This window comes from Serinus canaria, chromosome 2, assembly GCF_022539315.1.
Source record: "Serinus canaria isolate serCan28SL12 chromosome 2, serCan2020, whole genome shotgun sequence".
Lineage (NCBI taxonomy): Eukaryota > Metazoa > Chordata > Aves > Passeriformes > Fringillidae > Serinus > Serinus canaria.
In genome coordinates, this window is record NC_066315.1 from 13,818,224 (window position 1) to 13,845,431 (window position 27,208).

Below are 27,208 nucleotides of genomic sequence, written 5' to 3' on the forward strand. Positions count from 1 at the left end.
TGGAAAACCTATTTCTATTTCATGCTTTAAGAAAGAAGGCAACAATGCCGCTCATTTGTTTTGTTTATTTCTAAATGTTTCATAGTGCTATGGCTAATCTATATGGTTTTGTTTTCACTAGTGTACCTTTTTTGTGCTTCTCCTTGTCTGACAGGTGTATTTTGGCTTTTTTTCCCCTAGGTTTTATCTTTTATTGTGACTCTAATGGAAGGGTCTGTGAATTCTGTTTCATGGCCTGAAGATGGGGGAGGCTTGGGGGTGGAGGCTCTTACCTCGAACTCATCACATGTAGAGGTTGAAACTGCAGTAAAAATTATTGTCATGATAATGAGTCGGGCTTTAAGATTTGGAAAAAGGAATAGCTAGGCTTCAGTTATAGGAATCATTTTTAACTGGCTATCCATTACTATGTAAAGGGCCAGGATAGAGTCTATTGCTTTCTTGTCTCTCCAAGGACCATGCACTTCATAATTAGTCTCTCATGATAACAACCCTAATGAACATGGAACCATGGCAGCATATACATTGTAAAATACAAAGATAGTTTAAAGCTTATCATACTCCATATAAAGGATATCTGTCACAAAAATAGAGAAATGCAAATGTTCAGAGCTCTGGGCATAGTGCAGAGAGGTGTCTCTTTGGGGGGGTCATCAGTGGAGGTCCCATATGAAATGCAGGCAATGTGTGTGTGTGTGTAAGCATGAGTCTGCCCAGCATTTGTGAAACTAGGCAAGAACACTGAGGCTGATCATGGGAGGACTCAATGTAACCAAATGGCATGGGCTGGTTTCTGGCTTGGCACATGATTTAATATTGAGTACTTGGGCATAGTTGTAACCAGGGGCAGGTTGAAGTGATCAGTGCACTGGTGGAGGATTTACTTAAGGTTTGTGTTAATTAAAGAGTTGGTTGGCAGACCTCAAGGTGCCCCTGCAGGAGTTCAAGGTATCCCAGTCCCATATCCACTTGTATGTAAAGGATTTTTACTACTTGAGATGGGTTCTTGGCCCTGTGATCACACTGGCTTCACTCTGATAGGGCTGTCAACACCCAGACAGCTGCAGCAGTTGTTTCTTCTGGATTTTGTACTGTGAAGATGATGGAAATCTTGTTTTGGCCAAAGAGTGTTTTCTCTTCGCTGGTGCTGCACAGGTAATTAGGTATTGAGTGCTCCTTTATTTCTTTATATTGGCAAGATGTGAACTATTTCAGCACAGGAGCTCAAATGCTTGGATGAAATGTAAGCTATCAAGTGCTGGCTTCTCAGCCTCCACTCAGCATAAAGAGGGACAATTACAACTCAGTAAGGGCAGTGGTCTGAGGCAGCCAAATGCCCTATCTGGCTGCCAGAATAGCACCCTGACATCTTGGAGCTGTTACTAAATAAATGTTTAATAATGTTTTCCTTATATTTTTCTCATTTTTTCTTTGACTAATCACCCCTTGGAATATTTTGTATATATAATATGGTCAAAATTTGTATGCAATTTCTAATAGTATTTGACTTCCCATAAGACTGTTGTGATATTGGGGTATCACTGATCTGTATGGGACCACAATTAAGTAATTATTCTCTAGATTTGTTTCAGTGTTCTCCTTCTGTTGTTTTTATTAGATAGGAAAAAATGCTATGCGTAGTGCACTCCAAAATGTGAAACCTGTATTTCAGTGATTATAATGTAGGTATTTAAAAAAACTGTCCAAACTCCTGTTGTTTGCCACTGGAGTGTGGATCTGCCCCAGGCTGAGGTGTGCATGAGCTCAGCTGTCACTCCCAGGCTGGACATGCTGAGCTGCTTCCAGCAGCTGAGGCTCTGCTGGTGAAGGGCCCAGGTCCCACAGACATGTCCCAAACTGGGAACTGCTGGAGCTGGTTCTGTTACATGTCAGAATGCTTAAAAAGAGGCAGGGAAGGGGAAACAAGCCCTTAATGATGGTCATGTATGTTCTCCAATCCTGTATTTATGGTTTCTGCTTTGAAGGTTAAAATTTTTAGCATGTTTTTCTGTGCTGAGAATCAGAATCACAGGTCTGTTCCAGGTATAAATCTGACTTTGGATCTGACTTGATTGAGATCCAGATTTCTAAATCTAATAATAATTCCATATTTTAAATGAATTTGATTTTTAAGTCCTATCTTGATCTTTTTTCTGATTTTTTTGTATTCCTACACCCATTGAAGAGGTTTTATGTCTCCTGAACTCAAAAGAATATCTGTGATTTCCTGTATAAACCTTAGATGTGAATATGTTAATTCAGATAAATGTTGAATATTCTCTGAATGCTTGTGTATAACCACAGAAACAAAGAAGCCTTTAAGAAAAGACTTATATTTTTGCTGAATGCACCAGTATGTACAGAGATAGAATCAAATTTCAAGATACAACCAATGCAGTATGCATTAGTGTCAAGAAAATATTAATGTGGAGTTTATAAGTCCGTGCACTTTCATAGAAAATGGCCATTTCTGGACATGACCATAATTGTATACTTTGGAGAGAAAAGACTTTTCTTATTTGTCTTGGAGTCATGAACAGATTTGAAGTTGTTTTTCAGTGCTGAGCATTTCAGTTTATATGAGGTAGGAGGTTGGAATAAACAGCTTTATTGCTTGGGGACAGCTGTAGTGGTGATGCTTTTATAAACACTGTTTCATGCTGGCATCTATCTTGTTCTCCTTTCAAAAATAATATGTCATTTCATACTGTGTATTAAATAGGTGAGGCAGTTGGGGGCTACAGTCTACTTTCAGTTATATGCTGCTGTGTAGATATGAATTCAGTGGCAGAATGTAACTCCATATGTGTCCACATTTAAAAAAAAAAAAGTCAAACCAAAGGCAGAAATGGCAATTTAACAAAAATACTCGTGGTTTTTAATTATCATAGAAAAAGAAGTGTCATATTCAGGTGTGTATATCCTCACACTCAAACAGTTTCACTCTCAAAGATGTTTAAGTATGAGCAGGCAGATGATAGATGGTCTGAAATGTAAAGAATCAGCAGCCTATATTGGAAGATACCTGGTCACCTGGTCCTACCTTTTGTGGGAAGGAGAGCCTAGGTGAGATTACCTGGTACCTGTCCAGTCCTGTCTGACCACCTCCAGTGATGGGGGATGTATCATGATGTTCTTAGGGAGGTTCTTCTGGTAATTCTATAATTATAATCTTCTGATTATTAAAATACCCCCAAAAATCTTGAACTAAACCAAACCAAAAAAACACCACCACCAAATCTTTCTGGATTAAGATGAAATCTTGCCTGAAGCAACTTGTACCTGTAGCCCCTTGTCTTCTCATTGTCTGTTCTGTTTGTGAACAGAAAGCCTCTGTCCTCTCTGTAGCCACCATTTAAGTACTGAAATAATGTGGTGAGGTCCCCCTGAGCCTTCTCCAGGCAGAAAAGACTTAACTTCTTCAGTGCTTCTTCACAGTGTGTGCTTTCTAGCCCTTTAATCATCTTCATGGGCCTCCTCTGAACCTTCTCCAGTGCACCCTTGTCTTTGATGGGCTGTGGCAGCCAGAACTCAGCACAGTTCTGCAGGTGCAGCCTGACAAGCACTGAGTGGAGTGAGATAGCACAACTCTGTCTCTGCTACTGTCTGCTATAATACCCACTCTGTTTTGCAGAAACTTTTTGGAAAGTGTTGTCACATATGAAAAGTGTTTTCTGACTTGCTAGTAACCATAGACTGCTATTTTTTTGCCCTTTTGGACCAAGCTGTTGTTATGATAATTTATGGTAATGAATGTACCAGCAGTATAAAAAATGCTCTATAAAATTGCAGAGAGATCCTGTAGGAAGCTTTAGATTAATTATTGCTGTTAGTTTTTTGACTCTTTCCTAAATATTTTGTGGAACAATACTATCTCATTCTTTTTTGACTTCTGTCTGTCTCAGGCAGCAGGTCAAATAATGACATCTGAAAATCCATTAATGACCCTGGAAAAGCTTTTTGTCAAAGGATGTGTCCAGTGTTTTTTTTCTTCTTTTTTTTCTTTCTTCATGCTGTGAAAAAGGTCTGTCTTCTCATATGTTTACTTTCTACTCCAGGTGTATATAATATATCCCCATGACTTGTTTGTAACAAAAATGCTTTCTGTTTTCACAATGTGCTTGTTGGTGCTACTGTGCTGTGTCTGCAGCAGTCCTGATGGGAATGTGGCAGGAGTTAGTCCCATTCAGGCCAGCTTGGGGTGGTGATGGTCACAGCTTCCCTGCTGCACAGCCCTCCCTGCCTGGGAAACAGGGGAGAGGTGGCCCTGAGATGGTCCAGTGAGCAGCACTGAGCAGGAGCCTCAATTACAGAGTGCCACAGTAGTGCACAACTGAAATACATTAGTAAAATTAAAATTTGTCCTCATTCCCTCAGTGGGTAATACAGTTAATGAAAATAGATCTAACCAAATTAAGATAATTTATTTCATTAGTTTACAGCACCGTAAAACTTTTCAGGGCAGTACAGCCCTTCGGTGCAAACCTGAAATAGATGCAGTTCCACTGTTCACTTCAAAGACCACAAAGGTTAAAACTTTTAAGTGTATTAAAGCAATTCTGTTAATTGTGTCTATAGAGGATTCTCCCTTGCCCTTCCTGGTAAAGTATTCTTAATTTAAAATTCACATTATGCTCGTTCTGCATTCTAGCCTTTTAACCAAAGTGTAAATATCTGATTGCTTGTGTCTTCGAGGCTTAAAAAGAAATTTTGCATTTTTATTTCAGAAGGTGGTACTGGTAGTACATGGTACTGGTATTTTACCTTTTTTCCCCTTTCAGTTTGTATTCTTATTTTCTCTGCTCTACCTTTCTCTTCTTCCTCTGTATGTGCTATTAATGATTTGTAATACAGTTTGCTATGGGGCAGGAGCCAATTCCTTGGAAGGAAAGAGGTGCCATCTCTACACTCCATTCCCTAAATCCCTTTCCTGTTTTATTTTGTGCAGTCTTGCTGCTGTTTTTTTCTATGATCTATCAGAAAGACACCATTCAAAATCAGAAGGCTATCCCAGGTGCTGTAGGTTTGGGTATTTTTCACCTAACCATGGGGCTTGGAAGGGACCTCTGTGGACCATGTAGTCCAAGCACCTGCTAAAGCAAGTTCACCTTGAGCAGGCTGCACACAATCATATCCAGTCAGGTTTTGAATATCTCTGGGGAAAGAAACTCCACAAACCCTCTGGGCAGCCTTTTCCAGTGCTCTGTCACCTTCAGTGAATTATTTTCTTGTTCCTTTCAATTTATAAGAAAACCCAAGGTCCACAATTTGCTTGGTTTTGTTGTCAAATCAAGCTTTTGTAAGTCTGCATTAGAAGCCAGACTGGTCTTAGCTTAAACTTCACATTAGCCTAATTTTTAGTTAACCTAATTCATGCTGTAGAATTTTCTTGACCTTAAATAGGAAAATAATTGCCTTTATTTATTATTTTTAATGCTCTGATTTTCTTGCTGGTACAATTTTTCTTCTAAATGGCTTATGTTACTTATTTTAAAGTAATATTTATATTAATAATTTGTAATGTAAGTTTTAGTCCTTCCTTCACTAAAATAAAAGCACTTCCTACACTAAAATAGACTTTTCTGGATTGGAAACATGGGTATGAGAGCTCTTGGCTTCTCCTTAGAGTTTTTTGAGGAGGTTCAGGTAAATCACTGCTGACACCCGCCAGTCAGTTAACTCCAAGCAGAACAGAAATAAAGACAAAGTGGTTATTTTGGGCAAGGGAAAAAGAAAGATTTTATATGAATGGGAAACATATCTTTATCTAATTTATTGAATAATAGCAGGATGATTTTTATATTTTTTGTTTCTATGATTTTTTTCATCACTTATTGTGAGGAGGGTGCTTTCAGAAAAGGGCCAAGTTTATCCTTTCTGTTGTGGAAGTCATAGTTATTTTACCTTCCATTAATGGAAATAGGAATGGTGCTTACTCCTTAAAATCCTGTGTGGACAGGTCATTTTAATGACATGGTTGCACTTTGCTGTAAATGGGAATGATACTGTGTAACTTAGAGTTAATAATTGAGTTATGTGGAAGTAATTTGTCTGGGTTTTTGTTTTATTTTGGGTTTTAAATTTAATCTTGATTTTATTGCTTAAGTATGAGCATTTCATTATTGAATGTAGTACTCTCTGGCTGTATTAAGTGGTTACTGTAATTTATAGGATACTTTGAGAAATGTCATGATTCTCATGAAGCGACACAGCATGATTTAGAGAGTGCAGCAGCTGAGTGAGTGGAATTACGTAATATGACCTGGTTGATGTGAGATACCATAAGATCTTAATTTATTTCCTCAGTATAACTGGGTGAGAAAAGAAGATAATAGGCCATCCCCACCAGTTCATTCAGTGGCTGATTTAAAGATAAGTCCATTCTAAATTGATCTTGAAGCTACTTGAAGTTGCATATAAAATGGTCAACTTCCTGGCCAGGGCCAGGGAAGGGGCGAGCAGGGACAAAAGAAAATAAGTTGGTTAGAAAATGGGGCTGTATGAAGAAGTTATTTACTTCTATATATGTCAGAGAAAGAAAAAAAAACTCTCTTTTTTTGTAAATAGTTTAATTTGATCTGATTTAATAAATAATTAAAAATAATTTCAGAAGACCCAAGAACTAAATGCCAGCTGCCTTGTGGCACCGGTGAGTTTTTTGCTGAATCCCTGTGCCAAGGAAAGAACACCAATGTGAAACTGATGCAGTTACTCTGGATGAGGGAGGTTCCATATTCAGAATACACAGAATTAAAGCAAATACAGCACAACTAGTGTTTCCTTGAAGAAGCAATTGACTGGATTAACAAAAGAGTTTCTGTAATAAACTGTTGTAAAGATTTTACTTTTCAAAAACATACTACTTGTCATTTTGATCTCTTGAATGTGATATTTTAAGAATAAGAATTGTTGCCCAGATTCCATATTAAGGTATTACTTTCATGCCATCTGCATGTGGTTACTTCAACTTCATTTGGATTGAAATTTTTTATGCTGCTTTTTCCAGCCAAGAGTTGACTATTCATGAATTTGAGAAAAATCAGTTGGCTATTATTTTAATTTGCCATTGAAAATATTACTTGTTTTCACAGTTTAAAAATGAGGGCAGTATACATATAAAATAATTGCTGAAATGAGAGAAAAAAAAATTTATCCTTTGGTTTGTGTACTGCAGGCATTTTTACAGACTATGAAATAAACACGTGAGGAGTGAGACACCCAGTATGATCAAAACCTCTGGTTCTCTTACTGTTCCTTCAAAATACTAGGCAGGAAGCCAGTGTTCAGTCACTTTGTTTCAAATCCTCATTTCCTCTTCCTTTTGTGGTACCCTCATTTGTCTTCAAAAATCTTTACTTTCCCAATGTGTTGGAACTCATGATTGCTTATAATTTCCACTCATTTATCCAAAGCACAGACTAAATTAAATGTTCCAAAAGAAAGCGGCCATATCTGTGAGCATCTCTGTTTAAAATTATTGCAAGTTGCATTGAGTATTCTGTCATGACATTTATATTTATCTCAGTTTTCTAGTCAATAATTGTTAAAACAAAGCACAGACTTCATAAAGCAAGCCCATCAGTAGTTCTTCCTTGTAGTTACACTTTAGCACTATAAATAGCTTTCTCATCATGAAAAAACTCTTTTAACTCATCCTCTCATCAGAACTGATGGATTTTTCTGGTGACTTGAAGGTCTTTAAAACTGTTTTCCACACAAGAGACATAATATTATATTTCAGTAGGATAGTGGGTATTGTAGCATTATGGAAATTAATCTAGCTCAAGAACTCTGACAGTTTTTTTCTCTAAATTAACAAACGTCAGTCTTACTGAAAAACTGAAATTGGGTAGGAGGCACTTCAGCTCCATACTGGTGTGTCAGAGGACAGCAGAAAATACTGGGATGTAGGCTGGGAAATACGTAGGGGAAAAAAAAGTTGATATATTATAGTCAGTGTGAACCCACATATCTACCTACACCATTGCAACACAGCTCCTCAATGACTGTTTAATTTTATGGCTCTTCGTGTTTGAGGCACTTTGTGCACGTCAGATAAAAGGAGGCGCAGTTCAAGAGTTGTGCCCTCCCTGGGGCTTTGAGAACCTTGATGTCAGGCATGCTTTGACTTGTCTGACTCCAAAGCCAAATCTCAGAAGGCTTGGGTGAAACCAGAGCCGTGCTTGCCTCTGCTGAGTGCAGCTGAGACTGTTCTGGGTGGTGGGAGTCACTTCGAAACTGCCCCTGGGGCTGTTTCAGCAATGCAGCTGCTGTAGCTGGGTGTTCTGGTGGGAAGTGGGACCTCTCTGGGTCATCTCGGCCAGGAGACTCTACAGAGATAAAGTTCATTTGATTTGTGATGTTTTCCTTGTTTGCCAGTTAGAGCACAGCAAACCTTCACGCTCATTTTTATAGTTCAGCTTTGTTACAGCTCATCAATATAAACATTAGAGTTAAATGAAGTACAGGTCCATACTTGTTTGCATACTGCAAATACAGAGCAATTCATTAACTGCTCATTTTTAGGAACACTATTTTAAAGTGTTGTCACTGATGACATGCATTTATGTACATATATATGAGCATCTCTATGTTTACATGTGTCTGTATATAGCTTCTAAAACTTTCAGACAAAGCTTTTTCATGTCTTTTTTTTTTTTTAAGCATTCATGTTGCTGAGTTTTCAGTAGTTTTCCTTATATTTTGTGCTTATCTTGATAGCATCAGTAATTGTTTAAGATAAGAAAAAGCCCAGTGTAAACTTCTCCATACTGGAAGAGGTAGAAAATAAATGTTTTTTTGTTTAATTTGATTCTGTTATTTAGCCTTGCAAAAAACAGTGGTCTTTAAGGTTATGTCTACAGCTAGCCTGAAATGACAATGATGGCATAAGATGCTGGGTTTGTTCAGTCACTCAGGCCAGCATCAACTGAATTCATTTTACAATCTGGAAAACTGGTATTTTTGGAAAGTTGGTGATCTGGAAAAGATCATGTGTTTTTAAAGTAATAATAATAATTATTCAATTTTAGATTCTAAGAAGATCTTTCAGGAAAGGCTGAACTTCAAACATATAGCTCTTACACATCAATTTCTTGATTTTCAAATCCTGGATTATTTTTGTTTCCCTCTTTTAATGCCAGTAGTCTGAACTAGGATAGCTTTTAGGTAATTGTGGTGATTAAAATCTAGGGGACCCTTAATAAGATTGTGGGTCAGCAAAGCTGTTAGTGTGTCAGTGTTTAACATCTGGAATCTGGGAAAGAATCTGGGAAGCACAGTCCTGCTTGCATCTGGAGCAAGAAGCTTGAATATCATTTCAAGAAGGAATGTTTCAGAAATGCTCAAATAACCAGTTCATGCTCAGTTCTACAGCATTATAAATCTGTAAATGGATTCTGCAAGTCACCTCTCTAATCTCAGTGACAAAGTTAATTTTTTTTCCCCCCTGAAGACATTAATTTCACAGTGTGGGATAGTTTAACTTGCCTCCCTTCTGTTTTAGTAGACTGGCAGAGCAGATATCACGGTCCCTGACACATCATTTTTTCTCCATACAGTACAGTGTACTTTGGGACTGGAGCGCAGCAGTAGACTGGCCCAGGAATCACAATCTGGGCTTATTGTCTTTGTGTATCCTCAAGGAGTAATATTTTAAAGTCACTGCATCTGTTGGTACTTAAGAGCATGATTTTTACGTTTAATTTTTGCCAGTTTTTACCATCTGTGTGTCTGTTTTTTGGCTCCTCGCTTTAATTTTCAGTTTAATTTCTCAGTTGCACTGGGATTGCTTTCTCTTTCTCACACATGCTCTTTTTGAGTCATCCATGAACTTATATTAAAAAAAAAAAGAAATTATTTACAGCAGTTGCATAATAAAATTCTTGGCCTTGACATTTTGACTTTTTTTAATGATCTCTTTATATTGAGTCTCTTAGTAAATGCATGTCATTTTTGGAAGTGAAATAACTTGTTAGACTTTGTTTAAGTTTTAAAAAATTACTTTTGGATTAAATTGAAGCATTTTGGCGGGAAAAGCTAGCTTGATCACATTCAACACATTCTAGTCTTTCATACTCATTTAGTTTTTAATGCCCAGGAGGGAACAATTTTCTTGAGAAATCTGTGTTATAATCATAAACAGACATAATTCAGTAATTTTCTCATGAAACATTGGCTGAAGTTCTCGCACTAATGACTTGAAGCTCACACGAGCGCGAAGGTTTTTGTTTAAATTCCAAGAAAAATACTAATGAAATTTATGAAAATAGAAACAAAATATACATGCAGTGTGTCATGGGCTGTTTTCAATAAAAATGATGTATCTTCATCAATTGAATAAATGTCTCACAAATTCAGGCATGTTCTAGCATTTCAAAAATGTTCTGATAGTACTTGAGTAATTTTCTCTGATTATCTCTGATAATTTTTTTACAAAAGATTACATTGTGTAAATAAATGTTTAATGTACAAGGGTAACTGTATAGCACATTTATCAAATGTTTTGCTTCTGTATGTGTTTGTGAGTATTGAAAACTCCACTGCTGCTCTGATCTTTTTCTTGACTTGTGTATTTTGCCTTTCATTTAAAATATAATACATTCATGAGGGTCAAATTTAGTGGCTTTTTAAAAGCATGGTAGTTTCTTTTTAGCCTCTTTCAAATATTTGTAATTGAAAATTTTTGAGTTTGTATTTACCTCTTGGTATATCTGCTTGCTCTTAGTTGATTTTCAGACCAGAATATGGACTTGCTTCTCTTTTGATCTTTCCCCCCTCTTGGTTTCTAATGAATATTTTGTGTAGTGTTGCACAAAACACTGAGTAAGGATTACATTAAATACCAGCATTAGCAGGTAAAAACATGTTCCTTTTTGAATACGTGGCTCTTATAATCTGTAGTGCCCCCTCTCTTTGTGTGGGCTGCTTTGCATTATTAACAATACTGTAAATTATCACAAGACCAAAAAAACTAATACTTTGTTTACCTGAGAAACTTTTTTTTGAAAGGAAGTGTTGCTGAGAGTTTCCAAGGAGCAGAATTAGATGTCTTCTCTTCTGTCTGCATACGCCTCTAGCTTTTCCTAAAATCACTGTAACCACCTTTTACTGTGTTCCAGAACTGGAAGGGCATGGTGGTTTTCCCTCTAGCTATTTGAGCTTTCATTCCTACTCAATTCTTGTTGTGTCTTGCTGTAAACTTTTTCTTGTATTAGAGGAAGAGGACTGTTAGTGCTTATTTTTAATTATCAGTTGTCATTAAAAAACATTGTGGTATTTCCATATTTACTAGTAGAGATTCAAACTGTATTTGAGTGGTACTAGAAATTACTTAAATTGCATATTTACAAATTTGAATACCAAAATTTTCCCCAGCTCTAAGGATTTTATTACTGTCAAGTTTAAATTCCCGATTTCCTGACAAATATTCTGTTACTGTAAGTAAAGAGAAAAGCTGAGTGAGCAAAACTGGGATCTGTGTCCCAGTGTACTGAGAGATGTGCATGTTTTTACTACTCTGTAAAAACATGGAGTTGATTTAGAGTTGATAATATGTAATCAAGAGACTGCTGATTATTTGCTATCCTGTGGCTTGACTCTTAAAAATTTGTGTGTTTTCAGTTGTGAGTATAAAGCAAGAAGAAGAAGCAGGCTGCTTTCAGTACTATGGTCTGTTAGAAAGTGCCAGTCACCTCTGGTGGTTTTTTTCTTGCCTTACATGGAAAGCAAGTTGTCTCATATTCTCATGAGATGGAGCTGTAATACCATGAGAACAAAACCATGCATGCATTGGTCTTTCCATAATGCCAGTTTACTTTGGGCTGAGAGAATTCAAGTAGTATTAAGCATTCCAAATGCAATGATGAGAGCAATCCATCAGTTTCCAGAAGCATCCCCTCTGAACTGGAGCCTTGCTCTTCCCTTGAATTTTAACTGACTGTGTAAATCTAAGGATAACCTACATTTGAATGCCAGACGCTCAGCTCTACTTTACTGTATATTTTAAAAGGCTTGTGGGAAGCTCGATGTAAACTTTAGTCTTAGGTGGTTTCCCAGCTGACTGGTGTGTTGAATTAATTGAGAATGGGAAGGGCTGGTTCAATTCATTTCCATCCCTTGTATCTCAGTCATTTTCTGCAACGATGCATAAGGATTGATTGCCATAGCAACAGTGTTTTAGCTTGTACTACTGTGAATGTGGTTAATGATAATAGAATTATCTACTCATTTTAAATCCTGTTATATTATTAGGTCATCTGAGCCATCCTCTTGCTATGTATTGAGTTATTCCCTGTAGCCTATCTTGTAGTTCTTTGTCCATGCTGCTTTTACATGTGTTGAGCAGTGGGGATTCTGCTTCTTCCCTTGGGAGACTTTCGAAATCTGATATATCACTCCATTAAGGATTTTTTCCTGATATTTAGCCTCATTTTACCTTTTTTCTTCCAGCTACAAATCCAGCTATGGATTTGTACCACATGGAAGTTCTGTTCTTATCTTTTTCCCTATCCAGCATTTAATCCTTCTTTTTTACCTGTGTAGAATATAGCAGCTCAATATTTGTGTATTTCCTATAGGATTTTCTTATAGAGAAAGGCAGGTTTATAAATACATCCTTTGTTCTTCTTTACTACCTCATTTTGGCAGGAAGCTCCCTTATACTCAGCTACTATTTAGATTACCTGAACTGCACAGACAAAAAGCTTCCAACTTTCCCATGTTTAACTCTGTTAGCTGCAGCATATGCACAACTGGATGGGTGGTTCTTGTGTGTGCACCTGTGCTTTGCTCTGCCTGATGTTCACAGTGGTCTCTGGTGGGTGGGAAGATGCAGTTGGTTTTTTGTTTTGTTTTGTTTTGGTTTTTCATAAAGGTGGAGGGGTGTTCCTTCATCCTTGCTACAAATCAGCAGAAGTCCCCTCTCTGTCTGTCCTTCTTGTGTGTCCAGGCTAACAGTGGATGAGCATTGGTATCTCTGTTCCCCTCCACATCCACAGGTTGCACACTTTGCTCTCTGGAAATTTGCTGGGTTTCTAAATCCTTTTTTCCTACATGATTTTTCCACCATAAAGAGAACTATTTTCTAGTCATGTCCAAAAAGACATACAAGTGGAAATGCAGTTGTCTTCTCCACTTCAGGCATTTCAGACTCTATGCTATGTGTAGGTCAGGCAGACCAGAAATTAGTTTAAAACAAATAAAATATAGTACTTTTCCATACAATTGGACTGTGGGTTAGTTGCCTATATTTTGCATCATTGGCCCACTCCATATCTGCTTTCTCCAGTGTTGTTGTGGAACTGGTAAATAAGACAGAGAAGTAATGTAATCTTTCCAGTAATCTGTTGTTTTCACTGCTACTTATGCTTTTTGACTCATTTTCTTCATTAATATTTGATGTCATACTGTTGCCCATTTTCTTTTGTTTTATTAATCTACAGTATAAAGAAGTACTTATTACATTAATATTCATCCATACTAGCCCAAGAGGGCAAAAGACTAAAGGGAATTGCTGTTTGAAAATACTTTTGGAGCTAAATTTGATGCAAAATTATTTCATGCTGCAGTTAAAACCAGATATATTAAATATACCTCAGTATTATCATCACAGACTAGTTATTTAATGTATGGTTTTTTTTGCTGATTTTTTGGTGGCTTATTGTTTTTTGTTTTTGAGAGGTGCTACTTTTTTCAAGATTCTTCCCTTTGAAGCTTAAGCTAGATTGCATTTCTCAGAATTCTTTATCTTGCTTTTATTCATGTTTCAATTTCCTCAGTCACCAGGATTCTCAGACCATCAGTGTAATGTAGTGAAGCCTCAAAAAACTCACTGATCATGTTTTAAAAGATTGTTTTAAACATAAGTTTTATTTTACTGGCAAATTTCATCACTTTGTGTTTAACTTATTCTTCTACTGTTAGGAATACACGTGTGCCAGATATTTAAATTTTTTGTTTGTTTTTATTTTAATTAAACTGCAAAAAGACTCTAAGCAGTAATACTAAGGAATCATTGTGAGCCTGTAAATAGATGAGGATAGACCACAAAAAAGAAGAGTCAGTAACCTGCTGATTATAGTAAATGAAAATTCATCAGTTTAGAACTAATCTGTTTTGTTTCTCCCTGTTTTTTCTTCAAATAATATAATCTTATGAGAACACCATGAGCTTTATTAATTTCAGTGAGGAGCCTTTGAGCCTTTGTCACAGAATTTTCTAATTTTTTTTCTAAATTGGTTTTGCCTTTATAGTAAATCAGTTTTAATATAAGATATCATGGCCTTTACCTTGTCTCAGAGGTCCACTCTCTGGTTCACTCTTCTAGTCCTGTAAAGATAAAGCAGATAATTTTCTGTTTCCCATCTAGTCAGTACTGGTAGATCAGTATTGTCCTTGCACTGCCCTCTGCACGAGCCAGAGCTGGCCACAGCAAGGTGCTGGGCTAGCCCAGCTGGATTGTCTGAAATTCTGTGTTCTGTGACACTGGAAAGTGGAAATGGCCAAAGATCTTGCCCAGGGATGTAGAGAGAGAAGCTCTCAGTGCAGCTTGATTTCTAAAGTGACTTTGTACTGAAATCCCAGCTTTTGCTTGTTCTTCAGGTTTCTTCAAGCTTTCCTTTCATAGTTTGAAGAAAAAAGCTTCAGGAAGGTAATAGGACTTGATTCCATCTGGTTTCATAAAACTATTTTGTTTTCCAGGCACAGAAAATAGCTGTGAAGAGTTAAAGTAAAATAAACATTTTTTTTCAGGAGGTCTTAGACTGGACTACCTTCATTGATCAGCTCATCTGGGATTCAAATGTGATTTTATGGGAAATTGGCAAGTTCCTGTACATTTTGAAACCTTCAACCTGGCTTTAGCTAGTTTGTGACTGATTGAGTGAAAACTAAGAAAACCTTGTGTCAAAATCAGAATGTTTAAATGTGGGGTTTAACAGTGTTTATACTTTTGGCATTTAGCAGTGTCTATGCTTTTTTAATCCTAATCAACAAATGTTTTTCTGGTTCCTTACTGAATTTTGCTTGCCCAAACGCTACTGTTTATTTAAAAAGTGTTTATGTAGACATCTCTGCATAAAGTGCTATGACTGATGAGAAGCTCTCAGGTACATGCTTCTCTAATGTGTCTATGACTTCTTTATTTTCACCTTTTTTGGGGTAGGATGGATGGAGAGGAATTTGACCACAAGATGTGTTTTTTTTCCCTTTCTGTTCATGCATCTTAACTTTTAATACATTCAAGAAATAGAATTTAAAAGCACAGTTGTGCCTCTGTCTTCATTTGGTCTCCTCTAAGGAAGATGGTAGAATTTTAGTTCAGTAACTGCTTATATGGTGATAAAGTTCTGCTGCAGATTAGAAACTTGCAGGGAAAAAAACAAATGATGGAAAACAGGTCAGCAGTGTGCAAGGGCAAGAGGGATTTATTCCTGGAAAGCCTGCTCATTTTGAAAGAGGGGGAGTTGCTGATGTAGTGAGTTCAGTGAACAAGACACAATTATTTAGATTAGTTGAAAATAGGTAGTGTTTTGAAGAAGGTAATAAAAGAGGGATGATATTAAAAGAGAGATGGACATAGTGCAAGTTACTGAATGCTGAGATGAGTGCCTTGAGCAGGTTTTGGGACTGCAGATGAGCAGTATCCTTTCAAACAGTCTGAGGCCACAGCAGCAGAGACATTTTCAGTCATCTCTGCTGCTGAAAGAAGCAGTCTTGGCCATGCTTTGCTTCCTCCCTTGTGCCTGCCTAAGCTTTTATGAGGCTGTTAATTAGACTGAACTGGACCAGCCTGGGAAATGTAACCAATTAAAATTGTTTTTATTAAACATTAATTTTAATTTAGATCTTTTGTGTAATGATACAAATGCTTGAATAAACTGAAAGGAGAAGGTGGACAGAGGAATCCAGTGCCAGACATGACCATCTGGGGAGGGGAGAAGAGGAGACTGCTGCTTTCAACAGCCCACATCTGTGGTTTGTGCTAGCCTTGCAGGATAATGAACTGCCAGGCTGAGGTGTTATTATGGGCTGCAGGAAGGAAATACAATTGCTTGGAAATACTGTACCACCATCACACATGCTCAATTCAGTCCTAACTGCTCTGACTTGGTGTGAAATAGGAAGGGAAAGAATTGCAAATGGAAAGAAGATCTCTAGGAAGAAGTTGAAAAAGAACTAATTTTATTGAGGAGCTGGGATCTCTTCTGCTGCCACAAATGGTAATAAATGAGTTATTTCTTGAAATGGCCTCTGTTTTGTGACAGATAGTCTGCAAAGAGCCTCTGGAGCTGTGGTTGTAGCAGTTGTGTGATGTCCTACACTTTGTTCTTTGGTACATTTTACCAGAAGCTGTCTTTGGTGGTCCCTGGATAGCTCAGTGAGGTGGTGATGATGAAGTTTGGCTGTTGATGATGATGAAGTTTTGTGTTTTCATCATGTGATGTGTAAGGGTTTTGCATGGCAGTGAGCAATCTACATGTGCTGGTGCAGGCCCAGGACCAAAGTGCTCCAAGGGAGCTGTTCCCAGCCTTGCCCCCCCCATCCTCCAAGAGGTGATGGAGTCTGTGGTGCTGCCTTCTTGGTTAAGTTCAGGAGTACATGTAAATACATTTAATTTTTTCTTAAACTAAGGCTCTGTCTATCCCCGAGACATCACCCCAAACTGAAAGCATTTAAAGCTGGAGATGAACCTCAAAAATAGGGAAAAAAAAAATCTTTTTTTGCCTCAGTTTCCTTGAATAAATAATTTGGAGAATAACCCCTAATCTTCTTCCTGTGGGTGCAGTGAAGCTGAAGTCATTATTGTCCATGAACTGCTTTTGCCATACTGTGCTGGAAGGCACTACAGAAGTACTGAGTAGTATTTATTGTAAATTTGATTTAATGCTTTTGATTAAAAAATGAATAAAATTGTCATAGACCAGATTGTAACCCTGTAGGCACTTGGAATGGAGCATTTGTAAATGAAGCATTTCCTGAGAAGTTTGAAATTGTTTTTCATGTTGATTTCAACAAAACAAATTGAGCAAAGGACAATGAAAAATGCTATAGCATTTTCTGTTATTAAAATGGTGAATTTGTTTGGTGCCTAAGGTAAAATTCATGTTGTGCAAAAGACCAAAAAAGAAAATTTTACAGCATAACAGGGAAATTCAATTGAAGCAATTTTAATGGAGTTTCTCAGTGGAATGAGCTGGAAAAAAAATGTGGAATGCAACTGTGAATTCAGCAAAAGAGAAGTAAGAGATGAAACTGCAAAATGGTAAAATCTCGTCACTCAAAATTTCATAGGAGCTGAGAGCAGGGTTGGGTGCCTTGTCCTCTGCATCAAGGCCAGGTGTCCTGCATCACCATCACAGTGCTGGTGCTCCCTTCTGGGTCTTCCTTCTCTGGGACTTGGGGCCAGAACCTTGCCTGGTTTTGTTCTTTCAGGGAAGGAAGAGCTGGAACAGTAAGACCTCACATTAAGATATGTGCATGTTAGGGCTCCTTCACCTCAGGTATGTTTGTCCATCTACCTGATGTGTTATACAAAAGATCTTTTGAAACAGATGCATAGGTTTTTTTACTTTTAATCAGTATGAATATAAATCTAAAAAGTCATACACCAAAGCTATATGTTGCCAAATCCTAGCAAATGAGAAGTTGAGATAAGTCACTGTCTAAACAGAAATAGTGCCACTGTAAATTTAGGCAGTGATAAGTCCACTGTCTGAATGTGGATTTTTCTTTAAACAAGATGATAAGATATTTTAATATCAGTGGAATTGAGGGCATCCTCATTAAGTTTGCTGATGACACCAGGCCTTGTGGTGGGGTTGACACTCTGGAGGGAAGGGATGCCATCAGGAGGGAACTGGTAAGGCTTGAAAGGTGCCAGGCACATGCAAACCTCATGAAGTTCAGCAAGGGCAAGTGCAGGCTGGGTGAAGAGTGACTTGAGAGCAGCCCTGAGGAGAAGGACTTGGGGTGTTGGTTAAGGAGGAGGTGGCCATGACCTGGAAATGTGCATTTGCAGCCCAGAAGGCCTGAGCTGCATCCAAAGCACCGTGGGCAGCAGTGAGAGGGAAGTGATATTTCCCCTCTGCTCTGCTGAGATCCCATCTGGAGACTGCATCAGCTCTGGGGCCTCACATCATAAGAAGGATCCAGAGCTGATGGGACAAGTCCAGAGGAGGCTGTGAAGATGACCAGAGAGCTGGAGCACCTCTGCTGTGAAGACAGGCCCAGAGGGCTGGGGCTGTTTAGCCTGGAGAAGAGAAGGCTCTGGGGAAACCTTCAAGCACCCCCTTACCACTTAAAGGGGGCTCACAGTAAAGCTGGAGAGGGACTTTTTACAAAGGCATGAAGTGTAGGAGAAGGGGAAATTGCTTCCAACTGAAAGGTGTTAGGTCAGATATTAGAAGGAAATTCTTTACTGCCAGAGTGGTGAGGCACTGGAACATCCAGAGAAGTGGATGCCACATACCTGGAAGTGCCTAAGGCCAGGCTGGATGGGACTCTGAGCAGCCTGGTCTAGTGAAAGGTGTTCCTGCCCATGGCAGAGGATTTTAACTTGATTAACTTAAAGGACCATTTCAAACAAAGCCATTCCATGATTTTTATGGTTTTTTTGGCAAAACTAACAGGGGGATTGTTAGTAACACAAAACCAAAAGCTTTCGAAGTTGCATTTTCTAAAGGAGACAGAACTCAAAGAGTATGTCCTAAGTTTAAACTCCCACCAATGTAATAGACTTTTGCCTTATTGCAAAACAGATATTTTAATAAAATTTATAAAAAGCTAAGTCTTCAGTGTGCTTTCTGATGTAATTTCTGAATGGTCCTGAACCATGCTGAGAAAAATATCCAGAATTGAATTTTGTTATTAAGATGCCTGTGTGAGTAAAATGATGTTTTGTGTGACAGGGAAGAGAGTGCTATACTTTTACCTTGCTTCTAAATTGACTCTTACGTTCAGTGCTTCAGGGGATTGAACTGTTCTGTACTTGGCTGAAGCTTGCAAAATCCTTGCATGCTGATACAGATCAGCAAATCAAGCAGCAAGGGACCATTTCAGATTAAAAAAAAAAGAAAAGAAATGAATAAGGATAAAAGAGCTATGAGACCTGTTTGAAAATTGCCTAATGACAAATTCAAGTTGCTAAATAAGAAATGCTTTTTGTATCTTTGAAAAAAAATCCTCAGAAGAAAATCACGGCCTTTGAAAATGTGAGGTGAATAATAATATATTCAGGAGTGGTACAGGGAAAATGTGGAGTGATTAATACAGAGTTGTCTCCTTTCCTTTGTCTCAATATCAAGGGGAAACGGTGTGACTTATCTATAATACATCTCTGCAGAAGTCTTTTAGATCTCTAAACTTATAGGTGGAGGCAGGTACACTTGGTTTTCTGCAGGGAAAGCGTGTCCCAATTTCATGTTTCCACTGTCATTTTTTTTGGAGTTTTAAAATCACACAGGACTTATGACTTTTTTTTTTTTCTGGTGTCTGTATACAGAATGAACTAACTTGTCAGATTAAAGGGAAAAGTATTTAAAATTCTGTTGCTCTACATTAGTTACAAGCAGGTGAATTCAGTGTGGATCTATTTATAGGAGAGCTAATGGATGTGCCTAACGTGACCTACTTTAGACTACTCCACAGAAAAAAACAAACACAATGTAGTTGTAGCACTGCCATGTAATCTGTTTTTTTTCCTAGCTTAAGAACAAAATGTTTTTGTTGCTCTGTCCTTCTAAATATATATGTATATTTAGAAGCTTCTATATGTATATAGAAGATATCTATATCTAATCTATATCATCTATATGTGTATATATTATATATGTTTTTATATTTATTTTTGTATCTTATATATGTGTTTATGTTTATTTCCTGGATGCCATAGTAACAATCCATGTTAGGAGTGTATTGTGGAGTTTTTTTAGTTCCATAAACATCAACTTCTCCACATCAAATGAATGTTTCTGGTTCTGAAATCCCAGAACTGTATTACCTGGTGTTGTGGAGTAGGAAGAACTCAAGTTCTAAAAGAAAATTAGACTTCCTTTAGTTAAAGTCACCCCTGTTGTGCAAAAATTCAAGTGAAGCACCTTCTACCAAAGCAGGGGCAGTTTCCCCTCTGAGTGCAGGTATCACATGAGTTAGCAAGGGGTCATCTGTAGGAGCAGTGTAGGTATCAGGTACCACACTGGAAGGGAAAATAAATTGTCTATGAAGACATCAACCAGAGTGTGTTTGTTACATGCCAAGTGCTACACTTATGTTGGTTCACCATGTGGGGATGTCTCTGTAATTGAGGTAATTCCTGCATTATGCAAGGTAGATGATAACCAGGCCTGGCCTTTGGGCTGAACTTTGCAGGGGAATTTGATTATACGTTGGCCTATAATTGTAGCCTTGTTTCAAGTAAAGCTGATAACTATTTCCTTTAAAGATACTTCCCATTATTCTGACATCTAAGTAAGACTTTGAATCTGCATTTAATACGAACCCTAGTATTTGTTTTACACTGGCAGTTCATGGTGGTCTGTTTGTCAATCTGTGAATAATATGAGAAGAGTATAAAATTTCAGAGATTTGAACATGGAAATATTTTGTAGATAAGCCTCATTTAAAACAAACAAAGAGCAGACTTGCACCTGTGAAACAGATATGTTTTGAACTCTGAGGAAAACCAGAAAATGGAATAAAGACTGTAACTAGGCAGTTACACAAAATGAACCCATTTTTAAGACAACAATCAATTTGAGGTAATTTGTAATGGTTGTACATGGGTCTGGTAGAGAGTTACTTCTCTTTGTAATACGATGGACACATCTGTAATTTACTATTGATCAGATCTTCAGAAAGCTCTTTGGATGCTTCACTTAATATTAAAAGTGTGACAATCCCTGCTTTATATATTTCAGATATGTAGCACATGAGAGGTTAGTGCTTTATTGTTGCACCCAGTCTTTTGGTTGATTTTATCACTCTGTTTGGTTTTAAAGATTAATTTTAGCGGGCTCCCCAACAGGCAGCACTTATAAGTGCTGGGAAGCCTTGTCTGGTCCTGCCAAATCTTTTCTGGCTATCCTTGTTAGCTGTGGTTGGTTTTATTTACAAGCTGCTCTGTAAGTGAACTTTGTCACAAATTCATTATGTGATGAAATGCCTTGAGTTTTGTAGTTCTTCATATACTTGGCATCTAATAAAATGCTTAAAAAACAGGTTATGCTGGGCAGGTGTTACTAGGTGCTAAGAAAAGGAAGAGATGAAGCACATCTGTTAGCTTTAAGCAGGAAGCGTTTTGTGGCTTAGCATCCTAAGCTGCTGCTGAGACATTTGAGATCCATTTTAATATTTCTGCTTTTCAGTGTCACAGCCAAGAGTCTTATATTTGTCTTTGCAAGCATGTAATATTATCCCCAACATGTTAATAAGAAATGCAGTTTTGAGTGATTTTTGCCACTATCACAGAGCAAGTCAGTGTAGGAAATTAGAAAGGACCCAATATTGTCTTCATTTTAAGTTTCTCTTTAATATAATTATTATATATCACCAAGGTATTTTTTAAATTTCAGTTTGGCAACACTTTACCCATTTGTCAGTGAACAGAAACTTAGGGCACTATTTTGTTATCATTCTATTATTTTCTAATATGCTATGAGTGTTTTAGTGGTGCACATTATATGTGAACTTGGAGCTGTTGCAAAATGAACACAAAAATAGTTTTGTGCTCCAGTAATACTTGAGTCTTCTCTAAAATGTCTTTTAAATATGATCTGGTGGGAACAGCTACATATTTTTGTTATCCACTTGATACTTGCCATCTGTAGAGGAACCTAGATGTATGGATTTGTTCTGGTAGCTATTGCATTGCAACACATCTCGTCCCTCTGCCTCCCACCCCAGACTGTCAGTGGTCCTGGAGAAGTCATTGAAACAATCCAGAGTGGGATGACATCAGTCTGAAAAACAAACCCTGTAGTTTTTAGGCAAACAGCAAATATAGTCTGTGAAATATGATTGCAGTGCACATTGTGAAATGCTGTAGAATCAGTGGTGCTTTAGACATTACTGATGAGATTTTTTCTGTCAGATCCCATTTGGTGCTGTTTTCCTTGTATGGGGTTGCCAATGTGCATGAGTGTTTGCAATTTTTGGCTAATAATTTTTTCCCTTATCATCAATATTATTTTCTCTGCTGCTAGGCAGAGATTATTCAGATGCATGAATTAAGAAGCATGTTCGATCAGCAACAAAAAAGCCTTTTGACTTTTAATGCATTTCTTGCTATTTGTTGGTAAGCTATCACTGTAAGGAAAGACCCAGGATTTTCCTGAAGAAGCAGAAGCAGCAAAACGTCTCAAGTTAAATTCACTAGCAGGAAAACCTTTTGCTTGACATACTAAAGCTCTTAAAAGGCTCTCATACTTTTCAGTGCTGTCTGCAATGCCTTCTGTAAAAGGAATTGACTGCAGCATAATCTAGTAAAAATCTTTTTTACTGGAAGCTCTGCTACATGGCCAAGCAGTATTTGTGTTGTGCTCCTGCAACCAGCCTGTCTTGCTGTCTGATAGAAGTGTGTGCCACCAAATCATTACAGAACATATGTGTGTCATTTCAGTGATGCATCACAGGTTGTTGAGCCTCTAAAGACCACTGACTTCAGTGAAGCTCTAAATTAATACACACTACAAAATAACTGGGATATCACAGGACTTGTTCAGCTGTTATTAGGATTGCCAGGTTTTTAATAGGTGTTTTAAAAAGTCATTATGAATGAAAAAAATGCTAGTTTTTCAAAATTGAATGAATTGTCACATATGTTTGCCAAAGGAAGGTTGTATCAAATTATATTCATTGGCTCTCTGGTGTTCTGCTTTTTGGACAATAGGAAATCAAATTAATCTCTCTTTAAATCTGTAAAAACATTTCCTTTTAAGGCACTTCAAAACAGAAATAGTGCCATTGTAAAGCCAACCAGGCTTAAGGCTCAGCTTGATCAGTTTAATAAATGGGAAATATGAGATGATTGCCTGTGATAGCAGGGAATGAATTTGATACTCATCAGAGACCTGAGAAATCCCTTCCATTCTGCACTCCTCTATGTCTATATCATATCTATTCACTGATTTGACTGAGCAAGGAAAATTTCATTTTAGAGTAGTGAGGCATATAAAAACTATGTGAATATTGTCATTTCCAATTGCAGGGTGACCATCCTGCAGAAGGACGTGAGTAACATAGGGATTATTGAGATGTAAAGAGAATATTAACTTGTGTATGTGTGTGTGTGTGTGTGTGTGTGTGTGTGTGTATATACACATACATATATGTGTGTGTGTCTATATATATATATATATATATGCATAAGATGAAATTATTTTTGCATACTTTTTTTTTTGTGTTTAGGTGGATGATGATTTAATGTAAGGTTTCTCTCCCCCTGTATTACTGATAATGGCAGTGCACCAAGTACAGGGCTATTGTGAATTACACAAACCTCTCACCTAATTATTTGTGCATATCTATATGTATGCTCAAGAGAGAGCAATGCCTGTTTTTCTATTCAATATTTTTTTGGGTTTCCCCCATGTTGTCTTTGTAACTGCTCTTCAGACTTGATTGAAAATTGCCATTCTCTGGAGATTTGGCCAGTTAATCAAAAAGTGAGAACATTAGCACAAAAGCCTGATGCTGGTGGATTTGTGCTAGTTAAGACACAGGAAAAGAGGTCTCTTAGGAGCTGTTTCCCATCAAGTGTGATCATACACAGAGAGAGAGAACCTACTTTATGTTGCAAGAGCCAAACAAACATTTATGAAGCACAGCTGCCAGGAGACTAATAGCGAGTATGTCTCTTCTTCCATCATCATTACAGAGAAGTGCAGGAGACTAAAAGGGGAAATATGAAGGGAAGGGCATATTTTAATAGCAAAAGCTTTATTTTATTTGTGCCTTGGCTGAGGAAAAAAAAATATTGTCAGGAGCTTGTCATTATGGATAACTTGTCCTTCTCTGCAGTAAAATCTAAAGCACCTGTTGGTTGTTGGATCCTTTCAGTTTGGGATTTACAGGACTTACACTCACTGTGCTAAAATTTAAAAAAACTAAATGGTAGAAAACAAACAAGCCAGTGTCTGATGCTCCCTGGGAAGGTGAATCTCCCTGTGATGCTCACTGAGTCAGTGCTGTCTCCAGCCAGGTCTCAGGCCCCACAGCCACTGCTGAGGGACTGAGCTGGCTGAATACCATACTCAGAGATGGTATTACTAAAGATAATTAAATTAAATTATTACAGCTTATCAGTATTATATCAGCTCAATAATATCTGAAGTTTATATTGGTCATATTCTTGAAGGAGGAATGTATTGAACAGAAATGAAATTGGAATTTCAGCTTCACTTTGAAAATGAAGTTGTGGATTTACTGGAGGCAGGAGCTGATATTTTGGTAATGGATATTAAAATTTCCAGTAAGGCAGGGATAACTGTGCTGGTTTTGGGCTTTGGAAATTACGCTAGGCAGATTTAATTCAGAAATTTTCTGAGAAAATGTAATTAAAATAACTGTTTGGGTTCATATATATTGGTTATGGTTCTGTTAACAAGAATACTGCTGCCATTCCTTAACTCTGCAGATTTTGTAATCCTAAGTGGTGATAGAGAGACTGTCTTCAAAAATAAAAACCCAATTTGCAATTTTTCATATGTATTTCATTAACATTGTGCAGGTGAACTGTGAAATAGACCATTTTATAGGTAGAACTTTTAGCACTAATAGTCCATTTTGAGCAGTTAAGATAATTTTTCAGTTTTTGAGTCATTAATTTTATTACAAACTTAGAAAAATAATGATTTCTTTTTATTTTTCAAGCAGTGGGAAATTTTACTCTGAGCACATCAAGATGTGGAGAAACACATTGGAAGAGATGCTTTAAATTTTCCTCTGTGCTATAAAGATGAAAAGATCTTTTAATTACTCTTATTTCAGTTTTGGAAGAAAAACACATTCTGTCTTTAGTAGCTGTACATTAAAAATTATATTTTTTGTTTCAGCAGATAGCAGTGGTTTTATGTAGAGAAAAGAAACCTTCCACTTTTGGGAACTTGCTCAAGTTAGTTTTTTCTGAGAAATATCTGCAGTAATATCCAAGTGGGTTCACAGAAACTTTCTCTGTTAAATGTCCTTTTCCTTGTTTACCTCATCCAGGTCAAATTTGCCTTTCAGAAGAAAACTGCTTTCCAAATAAAGAAATAATTGCTTGATGCAAAGATTTTCACAGCTAGTTAGTTACTTTTTGTAGTAAATCAGAATTTTAAGTCAAACCCCTCTGCAGGTGTCCAATTTTTCTCTCTGTTCACTTCAGTGTAAATCAAAATCTGTGTTATTTTGAGAAGAAAAGAGAGTCTGATTACTGTAATATTAAAGATTTTTAAAAGGGTACATCATACATCTGTTGATCATGGCAGTGATGCTTTCATTAGGATTATGATTGCTCCTCTAAGCACCTATTTATGGGCACATGCATGTTTCTGATACAGATCTGTCTGCTGCCCAGGAAAAGCCAGACAGAGGCGTGTGGGAGCTGCTGTTTCTTAATTGCTTGGATAACTGACAGTCAGTGTGGTTCCAAAACTTGCTGTGCTTATGATTCTCAAAACAAAAGGCACAAAATGTGGATGTGGTGGTGCCAGATAGCATCTGTTATACATAGCTTTTGATTTGCAGTTTCTGATTTGTTATACCCCAAGACTGGAAGGTGCACAGGAGGCAGCTAAGTTGGCTCTTTGCTTCGACCTGGCTGCACTTGGGGTCAGGCAGAGGGATGCTCCTCTCTCTGGCAGGAAAAGCCTCCAGACCACCAGGTGGGACAGAAAGAAAGGAAACAGAATGTCCAACAAATGGAGAGGCCTAGGTCTGGTGGGAACAAGAGCCAAAATACTCTCAGGTTTGGGAAGAAGGGTTTGTACAAAGATCTAGCTCAAGTGTTGCACAGGGCTGTGTCCCAGGAGGACACTGAAGGCAGGTCTGTCAAGAGCAAGCCCAAAGGACTGCTGCAAACACTGAGTGGGGCAAGGGGAGTTCTGTTTACAAAATTGAAATAGTCAAGAGAAAAGCTTTTGGGACTAAAAAGTGATGAAGTGTAGGACCCAAGCGTTACTAAATGAGTGATGCTTGCATTGCAGATATATAGATGACTGCTGAAATGACACAGCATAAAGCCAGATATTTATTTTTTGGCAGAGGCATATCTACAAATAGATAGGATGTTATTTCAATCTCTTCTTCTGTGTGTCTGTGTGTATATATGTGTGTGTATATATATGTATGTATGTATGTATGTATGTATATACTTAAATGTTTGCTTGGAAAAACCACACGTGCAAATTTGTCAAAAACCATATTATTAGCAAAGTCATGTTCATCTGTGGTGACCTTTTGTCAAAAGTGAGATTCAAACTTGGGTTTCATCAGCAACTCTGATGAAAATAGTTCTCTTTAGGCTAGTAATAGCTTCATTGCAATAAAAATACACAGTTTTCTTCAACCAGCAATGTCCCTAACTTCAAACCAAGAAACCCATTGTGACAGTGATTTGCAAGATGCTGTATGAAACAAGGTGTGGAATACCTTTTTTTGGTATGAAACAACATCAAATGTTCTGATTTTCCTTTATAAACCTTTTTGCATGTGACTTTAGAATTGGCATGGATATTTGAGTATTTATTTAATTTTAAACTTTATGCAGCAGTGCATATAAAACTTCAACTGAAATTAGTAAATATACATTTCTAGGCAGGTTCAAGATGCTGGTTAACCTTTGAAATGTGTTACTTACCTTGTGCTTAACAGAGGGAGATGACAAGGAGGTGCATATTAATGCTTCTTGAGACACAGGATCATCAATCTTCCAAGATTTGCCCCACAAAGCATGCTGCTTTCCAGGGTGCAGAGGGCATGTCCATAGCCCATGGAAGCCTGGTGCATCCAGCCTCCTGCTTTTGCAGATTCCCTGTGGAAATCTCAATTAGACATTACCAACTGTCTTTGCCTGCCTTTAACATCTCTTCAATACTTTAATAAGTTGTCTGATTCTGTGTGCTAAACTCATAGCCTATCATGTCTTCTTTCACTGACCTGATTGCTCTGGCTCTGTCTGTGTTTGAAGCCTACTGTTCACACTCTGTAATATTTTCTTTTTGATTACATGGGT

At 37.5% G+C, this 27,208-nt stretch overlaps 1 protein-coding gene across 14 annotated transcripts in view; it reads left to right on the forward strand.

Annotated features, from left to right (window-relative positions):
• The window catches only part of PARD3 (par-3 family cell polarity regulator), a 443,013-nt gene that overhangs the window by 196,353 nt on the left and 219,452 nt on the right, over positions 1 to 27,208 (forward strand). The window lies entirely within an intron of this gene.